Source organism: Enhydra lutris, unplaced genomic scaffold (assembly GCF_002288905.1).
Source record: "Enhydra lutris kenyoni isolate GAN:26980312 unplaced genomic scaffold, ASM228890v2 scaffoldscaffold1, whole genome shotgun sequence".
Classification (NCBI taxonomy): Eukaryota; Metazoa; Chordata; class Mammalia; order Carnivora; family Mustelidae; genus Enhydra; species Enhydra lutris.
Window position 1 is genome coordinate 81,350,802 of NW_019154085.1, and position 12,821 is coordinate 81,363,622.

Sequence of the window (12,821 nt, forward strand, 5' to 3'; positions counted from 1 at the left end):
CATTTTCCTATACTCTGCAGGGTAGAGAACAATGTTTATCACATAGTATGCACTTAGAAACTATTTATTCAATCAATGAATTGATGAACTTAATACACTTTGACTCTGACGATTTCATTACCCCACTTAGTTCTAAATATTTCTTCAAAGCCTCTAAAAACCAACTTCTCATTCCAGTTGATAAGGTCCCATTGACTCAAAAGACATTCCTCTAAAGCCAGTTTATTTCTCTATATTTTCCGATCTATTCTATATTTAATTTTAGAAATGTTAATGATACAGTTATTATAAACATTTCAATTGACTTTCTAAGAAAGCAAATAGGTGTTTCATCTAATCCAATGGGAGCATTTTTGTAAATCAATGATTTTTCTTTTTTCTTGGATATTTGTTGTACCAAGGAAATAGGTTGTCATAGTATCTGCTGAATTTAACAAGCACAGATCATCCAATAAAAATTATTTATCTTAAATTATAGGATACAATGACATAGTGGATTAATTATTCTAAAGCATAGAATGACTTAACATTCATTTTTCTTCTCTCATTTTTGGCAACACATTTCGATTACTATATAAGAGACAGCTATTTTAGAAGATTTAAGAATACAAAGTGGCATAGAAGAGTCCCTGGGACAAAAATTTTAAGCCATAATTCACTTTTGTGGGAGGTATTCACCAATAATTACAACATTAGAGAAAAATTCATTCAGGGAATGTCTAAGTCTCCAAGTGTACGACTGGTCAATAAATGCAATAGGTTCAACCCATTCAGAGTATATACTAAACCACAAGTCAGTGCCAAGGCTTAAAAGTAATTCAGAAAATAGCAAAATTTGCAAACTTCCAAATGTCTTAATTATTCCTGAAAGTAGGCCCAAAGGTACCTTTTCAAAAGACATATGTACCCTCTAAATTTCTATTCAGATAGGTAAAAATATTTAAATGAGATGAAGAATACATTTTTAACTTTAAAAGACAAGTAATAAGAAAAAGAACAATTATAAAGAAAACCAAAAATTCAGGCATTTAGTCTATTCTTGCCCTAGAAGTATATCCAGGTTCTAAAACAAGAAAACTTTAAACAAATATCTCAGAATTTGTCCCAGTGTTACTTATTTTTAAATTATTGGATCAATAAATAGACATGACTATTAATATAACAACAAAACAAAATCAGACATTCTGCCTCACCTCACCATTTACCTGTGTTTGAGCACTCCTTATAATGAAGGTAAAAAATAGATTTATACCCCCAGATAAATAGATAGATAGATGATAGATTAGATTTGCTTATATCTTACATACATTTTTTAAAAAGATAGATAGATGATAGATCAGATTTGCTTATATCTTGTATACACTTTTTTTTAATATTGTTTATTTATTTGAGAGTTTATTTATTTATTTGTGGGGAAGGGCAGAAAGAGTCTCACTCAGCCTCTGCACTGAGCCTGGAGCCCGACACAGGGCTTGATCTCACAACCCTGGGATCACAACCTAACCCAAAACCAAGAGTAGATCACTTAACTGACTGTGTCACTGAGGTGCCCCTGGAATACATTTTTCATGATAAACGTATTGACTGTGATGGTTTGGGGAGCAAGTAGAATTTTAACTCAACTGGATAACAATGAGGAAGATATAATACTCTGCATAACAAAATATACCAACTCAAGTTTTGGTATTTCAACATTCAAGTACCCATGTTCTTTCTATGGTTTCCCTCAGCTATTCCCAGAGTGTGTTCTTGGCTAATTTCCCTGATGGCCACAGGGCAGCTTCCATGGGCCCAAGAGTCCCTGCAGATAGGATGACATGTAGAGAATAAGACATGTTTCCTATTAAGAGTAAGGAAATAGTTCTTAGAAGCCAATCAGCATGTGTCACCTCACATCCTACTGTCCAGAAAAATGTCATATGACTGTTCAAAAGAGCATTATTAGCAAACAGAATGGTGTTATGCTAACTGGTTATATGAAACCCAGGGCCTTGAAAAGGCGTGGGTTAGCTGAACAAAATGAGAGTCTGTATGAAAAGAATGGAGGATGAGGAGAGTTCATCAAATATTATATGAGCATTCAAAATGTCTATTATATTGATCATTTATTTTGATGTATATGTGAATATTTATTGAAAGCCCACTATACTCCAGGTACTGTGTATTAGGCATCAAAAATAAAACCAAGAACAAGAAAAGCAAGATTTCCACTCTCATAGTGTCTGCTTGTCAATGAAAAAGATAATGTCAGTATGATGAATAATAAAACTGAATATAGTGAATATTATTAGATAAGAGTAGATGAATATCAGAAATATTTTAAAGAGATGACTGTGTTTGCTGAAGAACAGGATGTGAATGGTGAGAACAAGGTAGAAATCTGGGTGGATGATTGCATTTACTGAGATAGTGAAACATGCTGAAGACTGATTATGTGAAGCATGGGGGTATCAACAGTTCTGTTTTGGCCACGTTGTTCCAGGTAGACATGACACATTCCAAGTGAAAATATTGAAACTTAAGCTCCAAGGAGAATTTCTCTGAAAAGATTATATATTCTGTAGAATTACCTCTTATTCTCTGGATATTTCTTAATTTTTTATAGAGTTTATAGTGAGAATGAAAAATGATACAGCCACTTTGAAAGACATTTTGGCAGTTTTTTACAAAGCTAAACATATTCTTATCATACAATCCAGTAACTGTGCTCCTTGGTATTTACCAAAATGAGCTGAAAACTTAAGTTCACACAAACACTTACAAATGGCTGTTTATTGAAGATTTATTTATAAATGCATAAAGTCTGAAGCAACCAAGATGTCTTTCAGTAAGTGAATGGGTAAACTGTTGTACATTCAGACAATGGAATAGCATTTAACAGTAAAAACAAATGAGCTACTTAGCTGTGAAAAGCCATGGAGGGACCCTAAATGCATATTATACATAAGTAAAAGAGGCTAATATATACTGTATGATTCCAACTATATGTCATTCTGAAAAAGGTAAAACTATGGAGACAGTAAAAAGATCACTGATTTCCATGGCTACTGGAGCTGAGTGGGGAGAATGAGTAGGTGTTGCATGGAAGATTTGGGGGCAGTGACATTATTTTGTGCAATATAGTAATAGTGGATACATACCATTAGACACTTGCCAAAACCCATAGAATATACAACAGCAAGAGTAAACCCTAATGTAAACTAGGGACTTTGGGTGATACTGAAATGTTAATATAGATTTGTTGGTTGTAACAATTATACAACTTGAGCATGCGTGTTAATAGTTGGGTATGCCATATATGTATGGAAGCACAGGGTATATGAGAAGAGCACTTTCTGTTCAACTTTTGAACCTAAAACTGCTCTATAAGGAAAGTATATTTAAAAAAAAAAACAAGTTGCAGAAACTTATTTTTTTAAATGGCCTCTATAGGGAGAGATGCAATAATTTGAAATTATAAAGAGGAATTCTATCATTTAATACCCCACTAAAGTAAGCCAAAACCATCACTTCAAATTGATTATAGGAAATGAAAATATGAAATACTGGTTAAAAATGTCATTTCCAAACTGAGTTATCTATAAATGTGTTCTTCTTTTAAAAAATTACAGGCCTCAGAAGTTCATCAACCCTGCTTCCAGCAGATTTGCTCTTTCTTTTTCTTTTCCTAAGAGCTCTGGGGTCTTTATATAAATTGCTTTTGCAAAATTTGCAAAGCTAATTCCTTTTTTATTGACAGTCAATGAACCTGTTATTGAAACCTGCACAGTTTCTAAAGAGGATGTGCCCTTTTCCTTGCAACAATGTATAACACTTGTTAGTTATTTTACCATATCAGATTTTTCTTACAAAGAGACAATTTCATGAACAATGGTATATGATTGTACCAAATCACTCAAAATCTAAAAATTAGTAAGGAAAGTAAATAAGAACTTAATTCCAGGAAGTTGAATACAAGTGATATATTCAGTTGATGAGGGACGTATCTGACACCTTGGTGGACAGGGCACCATACTACATGTCTTTTGACAATATACAATGATAAAAAGGCATAAGCAGTATAAAGGCCATATGTATAAAAAAGAGGCAACATTAAAGAAACTTACTTTGATCATGTTGATAATAAAATGCTCATATGGATTACTGTAATATATATCAAGCCAATTCTAATTCTTAGTCAACCTTAATCACTTTCACCAATGTCAAGTATTTACACAACTCCGTCAAATGACTTCTTAAAGTTCTTGCATGTCCATGAAATCTATTATTTAATATATTATTTGGATTTATTGTTATATCTTCTGCATTCCTATGAGATTAAAATTAATATATTTCACACAGGCATAAACATACTAGGCCTTTGCTTAATACACATTTCCTTAAAAAACATCTGCAAACTGAGAGGAATAATGACCTAGGCAAAACCTCCTCTGAAAAACCTGGATATTTAGAAAATTATTTAAAAACTGTTTTCAGAGACTGGAAAAGAGGCAATTCAGAGCTGTGATTCCTGAGACACGGGAAACAAATGAGATGAACCATAAAATTATCATGGAGGGGGAACCCAAACAAATCTTGGTGGTCTAGTTAAGAAAATAGTGAAGTTTGAACTACTTACAAAGGTCTAAAAGGGTCAAGGTTTAGTAATACATTTCAAGTATCCCTTGAGTGAGCCTATTCTGGACCTACCCTAGCAGATCTAAAGAAGTAGATTTAAAGGGAACAAAATAATCTATAATAACTTAAATCCCTGTCCAAGCAAAGAAAAATACTTTTTAAAGGAAGACAACAAAATCCCTACACTGAAAAAGGTAACTGACAATGTCAAACATACAGTAAAAAATTACTACACATGTCCAAAAACAGAACAGTGTAACTTACTCCCTGAAGAAAACATCCAATAGAAACAGAGTAAGGAATTATAGAGATGATTACACTAGCAGATGAGGGCATTCAAAAAAGATATTTTAAATATGATCCTTATGCTCAAGAAGGTAGAGAAACAGATAAATATGAAAAGGAGAGAAACAGGAACAACCAAAAAAATGGAAATTCTAAAGATTAAAAATACATTATCTGAAATGGAATTACCTCTGGATGAGATAACACTGAAAAGGAAAAGATCATTGAACTTGAGGCCATAACAGTGAAGAATAAAGGGGAAAAAAGCATCAGTGCCTTCTGCTCTGATGCATTTCATTTCCTGCATTTCTTAAGGAAATAAAGGAAATACTATATAGGGAAGATAAAGATAAGGATTAACACAGACTTCTAATTAGAAACTATGTAAATCAGAAATCATGAAATTACATCATTATATGCAGAAATTTTTAAAAAAACTTGTAAACATAGAATTCTATATCCACATAAAAAAAATGACCTTCAAAAAAAAAAAAAAAGAGCAAAATAAAAACTGTTCCAGAAAAACAGAAGCTGAGAGAATTCTTTGCCAGCAGTGTAACTCCACAAGAAATGTAAATAAAAATTCTTTGGAAGAATAAAAGTGATTATAGATAGCAATGAGGATTTTATGCAAAGAAATAAAAATCACAAGACATAATAAACATGTTGGTAAATAAAAAAGATTACTTTTTTATTTTTAATTTCTTCAAAGAAAAATCTTGTGTATATCAAAAATTTTAAAAACTTATGTGGGGTTTATAATATATGTAAAGTAGAATATGTTACAAAAGCAGCACCAATTACAACAAGGAATAAAATGGAAATATGGTCTAATAATATTACATTCACAAAGTGGTAGAAGCTTTCTGAAGGTAAACTTTGATATGATAATGTTGTATGTAATAAATCTAACAGCAACCACTACAGAAATACAACAAGATATACAGTCACTAAGCCAAGAGTAGGGATAACATGGCAGGCAAAAAATTACTTCATTAATCCAAAAGAAAGCAGAAAGACAGAAATACAGAATAGATAGTACAAACAGAAAACAAATAGCAGGGGCACTTTGGTGGCTCAGTTGGTTAAGGGTCTGCTGTCCACTGGGTTCATGATCCTGGAGTCCTGGGATCAAGCCCGGCATAGGGATCCCTGCTCAGTGGAGAACCTGCTTTTCACTCTGCCCCTCACCACATTTGTGCTCTCTCTCACTCTTTCAAATAAATAAATAAAATCTTTTTTAAAAAATGGCCTAACAGTATACTCAAGAGACATAAATTCTTTGGGTTGATTTTAAAAAAGCAAGATCCAACTATATTATGTCTATAAGAAATTTATTTTAAATATTGAGACAAATTCATTAAAAGTAAAAAGATAGAAAAAGATACATCATGCCAAAATTCATCAAAAAGAAGTGTAGACAGTAATATAAGACAAACGAAGTTTTAGAAGAGGGAATATTATCAGGAATATATGTGAGCATTTAATGACGAAGGGGTTAATTCAACAGGATGACAAAAAAGTCCTAACTGTGCATGAACTCACTAATAGAACTCCAAAATACATAAAGTAAAAACCAAACACAACTGAAAAGAGAAACAGCCAAATTGCTGTAATCTGAATGGAGAGAAGTAAAACCTAGCTTTATGTAATATTTTAAATTTTTATTAAAACAACTGACATACGTACTACAAATGGGTTATCAATCATTCATTTACTCATAATACTATATGAAAAAGAATTTTATAGGTAGTAGATAATAAACAACATAAATATAATCTTTCTTCTTAGGGAACATCCCCTGTAATGAAGCAGCTTACAGTCTTACAGTAGGAGTTACCATTTTGCAGGTTTTTAGGTAGATCCAAGAAAAAACGAAATGATAAGTTTAGTAAAGTTACCTTTTTTTCTCCTAAATTTCATTATGAAAAATGTCAAATACAGAAAAGCTAAAAAAAATTATTTCCTAAATATCTACAAAATAGATTTTAAAATATTAACATTTTCCAATATTTAAAAATCTTTCTAGCTATTCTTTTCATGCATCTGAAAGTACATTTCAGGTACCAGAATACCTCTAAATAATTTAACATGTATCTCCTATAAATAAGGGTGCTATATTAAAATACCCTATCAAAAAACTCATTTAAACTATGCAGCCATCAAAAGAAATGAAATCTTGCCATTTGCGACGACGTGGATGGAACTAGAAGATATTATGCTTAGTGAAATAAGTCAATCAGAGAAAGACAACTATCATATGATCTCCCTGATATGAGGAAGTGGAGATGCAATGTGGGGGATTTGGGGGGTAGGAAAAGAATAAATGAAACAAGATGGGATCGGGAGGGAGACAAACCATAAGAGACCCTAAATCTCACAAAACAAACTGAGGGTTGCCGGGGGAGGGGGGTAGGGAGAGGGGGGTGGGGTTATGGACATTGGGGAGGGTATGTGCTATGGTGAGTGCTGTGAAGTGTGTAAACCTGGCGATTCACAGACCTGTACCCCTGGGGCTAACAATACATTATATGTTTATAAAAAATAATTTAAAAACTCATTTAAAACTTATCAAAAACTTATTTAATCTTCAACATCTGCTAAATTCAGTCCATTCTCTAACTTTCTAGTTTTCCCCCAAATTTCTTCATAGTAATTTTTATAAGACAGGATCAAATCAACTTTCAAGCATTGCATCTGTCATTATATGTATGTCATTTTTTTTTATTTTGGTAAAGTTCCTGCACTGCACACACGCATAGATACATACACCTTTTTTTCTAAAGAGTGTGTCAAATGAAAAAATAACACAATTTAGTAACAAGTTTGATTCCTTTATTCAAGGAAAAACAATCAAGGAACTGGAGGAGTGCAGTGCCTTACGAGCAGTGGAGGACTCTTCCTGAGAGATTTTGGGCAAGAAAAAGCTTTCGAGAGCTTAGAAAAAGCAACACCAAACAGGGCATAATTGGCTAGGAAGTCAGGGATTTCCTGGTAAGGTGACCAGGTCCTGCTTTCTAGGGTACGGTAAACTACTTATAGCTAAGTTGGAGGATTGTCATTGGGTCTGTTAGGTTTTCTTGACAGTGAGGTATTTCTGTAAGTGCAGGCTGACGCCAGTGACAGCTGGGTTACTGCGGTGAACTCCGTTTCATGGGTCCCAGTATCTGAATTACCTTTATTAAGTGCAAATCATTATTTTTCTGTTTGCTGTGTTCTTCTATTTTTTTTTTTTAATTTTCTCTGAAGTTTTTGTATAAAATCTTGCTTTCACTTCAATTCAGGATGATTTTTTTTGGTATGAGTATTTCATTGGTGATGCAGAATACTTCATATTGAGAGAAGCTGGAGGCAGAGTGTCAATCACAAGATGCTATCAGCGGTGCTAGATTTGATTACTTGGTTGAGGTGGTAACCATAAGACTCCTCCACTATGCACAGGTTTTGAAGTATATCTTGAGGTTAGTTTTCAATCCCCTATTTTCCGAGTTTTCCCTCTGGATTACATTACCTCTCCTAAAATACTCAGTGACTCGGTGTTCCCTTTTTTCTTTTTTGTCATATGTAATCTTATTATTAGGAATGGTTCTCTTATCACTCATAAAACATTTTTGATGGATTTGTGCCTTATCTTTAAAGGTAAAATGGAAAGCGCAGCCTCTTATCAAAGCCAATTTAAGATCATCAAGCTAATGGGGAGCTGAGAAGACAGCTTTGGAAGTTCTCACATACATAAACCAGTTTTACCAATTAAACTTTAACTTGATGCTGCTTTTGGTAATTGTTGCCACTTATGTGGAAATAAGTAAATGTTCAATCTGTGATTATTTAAGGATTCTTATTTTTATGTTGTATAAATAATCATATATAACTCTAAATTCCCCGGGTATCATTTACTAAGCCCACAAAATTAGGTTCATGCCTATAGTTAAAGAGTTTGATTGCTTTTTAATCACTGTCTTCTGGAAGAGAAACCAGTTCCCCACACAGGGGTTTCTCAAATTCCCCCAAAACTGTTTCACACATGCTTAGGTATAATGTTGTACTTTTCAGTTTTTCATATTTCAGGTCCTGCATGATGTCTATGGAGGCACTTTGCTATCATCCCTACTCCCACCTTCTGTGAAGGGATAACCCACTGCCTGCCAGGTGTACCCAAAGCCCTAACACGCCTTAGGTCACCACAGGATACAACAGTTCCAACTGCACAGTAAACCATGCCGTGATGCGCGAATAAACAAGAAAAGTGTTCCATTCCCAAACACTGTGTGGCACGGTGTGTGAAGTCACACTGTTTATACTTCAAAGCATATTCAGGCTTTTATCTAATTTTATCGTACCCATTATTAGACCAACTTCCTAAAACTAAGCAAGGAAATAAAATAACACTGTCCTGTGTTTTGGGTTCTTTCCTGTCCCTCTAGTATGTGCCTATCTATCCAATATTTTTGACTTAAGTTATCATCATTGCTTCCATGAGCAGAGGCCTAGGATGTCACCAACCTCATGGTCAATTTCAGTTCGTCATGCTATTTGGAACGGCTCCTAGTTAGTATAGTGGTTAGTCAGTATCCCCGCCTGTCATCTTGCCGTTTGGAGTTAGGTTGACTTGGATTCAAATACAAGATAAGCCACTTATTTACTATGACCTTGGGCAAGTTCCTTAGCTTTTTTGTTTCAATTCCTTATCTCAAGAAAGATGAAAGTGTCATCACACGTCATATAGGTGAGGCTTTTTTTGTGAGGCTTAGTTGAAAAACATGCACCAAAATCACTTAAATCACTTAGCTTAGTACCAGGCACATGGAATACAACAGTAATATTACTAATTATTTATTCCGACAGTGAAATCACCCCACCCATAAAATTTCCTCCAGTTATTTCATGATTCATCCAAAACAGTTTCACATGTCTTCAGGTACAATGATATGTTTTCATTTTTGTTTTTCAGATTCTAGATACCACATAGTATCTAATTCTAAGCAAATTAAACTTCAGCTAGAACTGAGGAGTGTTCAAATTTTTAAAAGCCAATCACCCAGTGATATGTTATTTCCAGCCCCATTTAGGAAGAAAGACCTATGCAATTGAGCATAGTATTATAGATATACTTTTGTGGCTTCCAGCAAGGTCTCAAAGTTGTCAATCATGAGCTGGTACATCAGCAAGACGGCTCTCCAGAGACATTACACAAGGGAAATCTTTTAATATTTTATCAGCTGCTGTTGATAGGAGGCACTTCAGCTTCACAAGTCTTTTTATTACTTCCTTTCATTATTCTTAAGAAGCTTTTATCTCTGTTTATTGATTGCTACCTTTTAAATTTTTATTTAACACCGGTAAGCAGAGAGATATGATTAATAAATTTGATTAAATTTTTCAGTAGAAAATTACTTTAAAGGTGCTTTCACAAATCTAATTGATCTTCTCTAGATATTTTTGCATTTATTTGTATCTATTCTTCTGTTATGCTGATTCTCTGAAGACAGATACTCCAGTAAGAAGAAAAAAAGAATTGTAACTAAAGAGAAGTGCCACAAAACTCTTGGAAAATTCTTTTTAGGCTGTTTTCAGCAGAGCAATACACAAGGGGCCACATGCCAAGGATCAATCATAAACCTCAAGAAAAAAAAATGACAACTACAAATATATATACAGAGAGTATTTATTCTCAAAAATGACTGAAATATGTGTGTGCTTCTTCCTCCTAGGATGAACCCCAAATAACATCCAACTGTCACATGAGAAATTTGCTAAGCAGGCGGAAAAAATTATTCAAAGCCTCTTTTAGCTTACTCACAGTCAGAAACTTGCTGATTTCAATCTTTCCCATTTTAGCAGCTGCAAAAGGAACAGAGTGAGAAACAGCAGAGCTAACAAAAGTTCATTAGACTCAATATATACCCTCATGAAACTCATTATGGAGATGTCATTGCTGAGGAGATCATGGCATATTTCAAAAGACTGCTGGGTTAGCAGTCCTTACTACAGGGCTCTCTGGAGCCCCATTAATCTTACGCTGACCAGTGTTGTTTTTTAGACTAGGTGGGATGGAGCCGAAGGACCTGCTTTTCTACTGTTATTATTGTTTATTTGCTTAAGTAGGAATAACCAGGCAATTCTGCCAAATACATGAAACTGGGAAACTTTGAACTGCTCTTGACCATGAGAATGATTGCTGACAGAACCTAAGAGAAAAGAAAAGAAAATGAGGTGAAGGTCAACTCTGCTTTAAGCCTTTGGGAAGAAGAAACCTGGCTAAGTTGATTTTTCCACATTTCCTCTCAAGATGAGGGTAGTAATATATAAAAGTTGAAGGTGCTGGTATGACCCTGAGGGAAAGATTCCAAGGAAGTCACTTGATTTAATTCCAGAATCCACTGAAGCCAAAAGAGGCCTCGAGCTGATATAATTATCTAAACTAACTGTGTAAAATAATTCATTTTTTAGGAATATTTTTTGTACCTATACACCTTGGAAACTTTTTGAATCACAAGCTTTAGGTAGAGCCAGGGATTAGGGGTCCTAGCTAAATCTCACTCATATCAGGAGGTATTAGCATATAAGGAATGGTGGTGTATCACTGGAAATGTATAGAGAAAGAGATTATCTTAGTCTAAAACACTGGTTCTCAACCTGTCAACCTTGGCTGCACATTAGAAGCACCTGGAAAGATTTTTAAAAATCATGATTCCCAGCCCACACTCTGGGCCAATTAAATCAGAATTTCTTAAGGACAGATTTAGACATTGGATCTTTGAAAGCTACCTCCATTAAATAAAATGAGTAATGAAAGATGAGAACAGTTTCTCAAATAAATATCCTTCCCTTCAGGGCAGTATTAATCTGTTTTTAGTCCTTGAATCAGTTTATAAATCCATGCACACAAATATACATAAATTCCTTACTGTTGTCAACTATCAATGTGTGGTTAAAAATAATTGGCACATGACATTTATATGCACATGCTCTTATGGCCCATTTACACTTACTCCACTGGGAAACTAAGGTAGGCTAAGATCTGTTAAACTTTCCGAATAGACACAAACTAAATCTCTTTCACTTATATTTTTTTCAGGTTACATCTGTCTTTTAAGCAACTGATTAGGTCTTTCAGCACTTCCCTCATCACCAATCCCTTCCCTCAAAGCAATGCCTAAGTATCTATGCAAGATGTTTATAGGTCTTCCCTCTATCGAGAAAGGAGTTCTCTTTGAGTTCTCCTTGAGGGGTTTCAGAAATCTCTCTAAGGGTGGTTGCTAGGTAGCTCCAGTCCTGGATCCCTGACTTTAATGCCTCTTATACTGTAGATGGTTTTGTGATACTCCTGAGTATTTGTGACCATTGCTAAAGTCTACAGTCTAAACCATAAAGACCCTACATACCCATCAGAAATTCTCCATCTTCTGGCTCCTGACTCCCTCCATTCCATAGGTTTTTTCAACACTCCTAAATCTTCTCATGATTCATGGAATCTCAGCTGCATTCAATGAGCCATCCCTCTAGGACTCCAAACCACCTTCCAAGACCCTTCTCAGCCTCTTAGAAATGATCATTAAGTGTCTTGCTACACTGAGAACCCCACTAAGAAACTCCAGAGTTTTCTCAGAAATTGGTCAATTTATTTAATCTGTCTGAGAAGACAATATTTCCATGAGATTCAAGCAAGAAGGAGTCAGCTAAATGAAGATCTGGAGAAAGTACATTCTAGACAGCAAATCCAAATGCCTGAGTTGGGAAGAACTTCCTTGTTATAGAACAAGGACAATATAGATCCTTGTAAACCAGAAGGGAAAAGTGGCAGAACATGGCAGGACAGAGATAAATTACAGCCAGATCATGGAGGGATCACTGTAGACAAAGCAGCAAGTTTGCATTTCACTATAAGTACAATAAAAAACCAAGAGGATTTCTGTTGA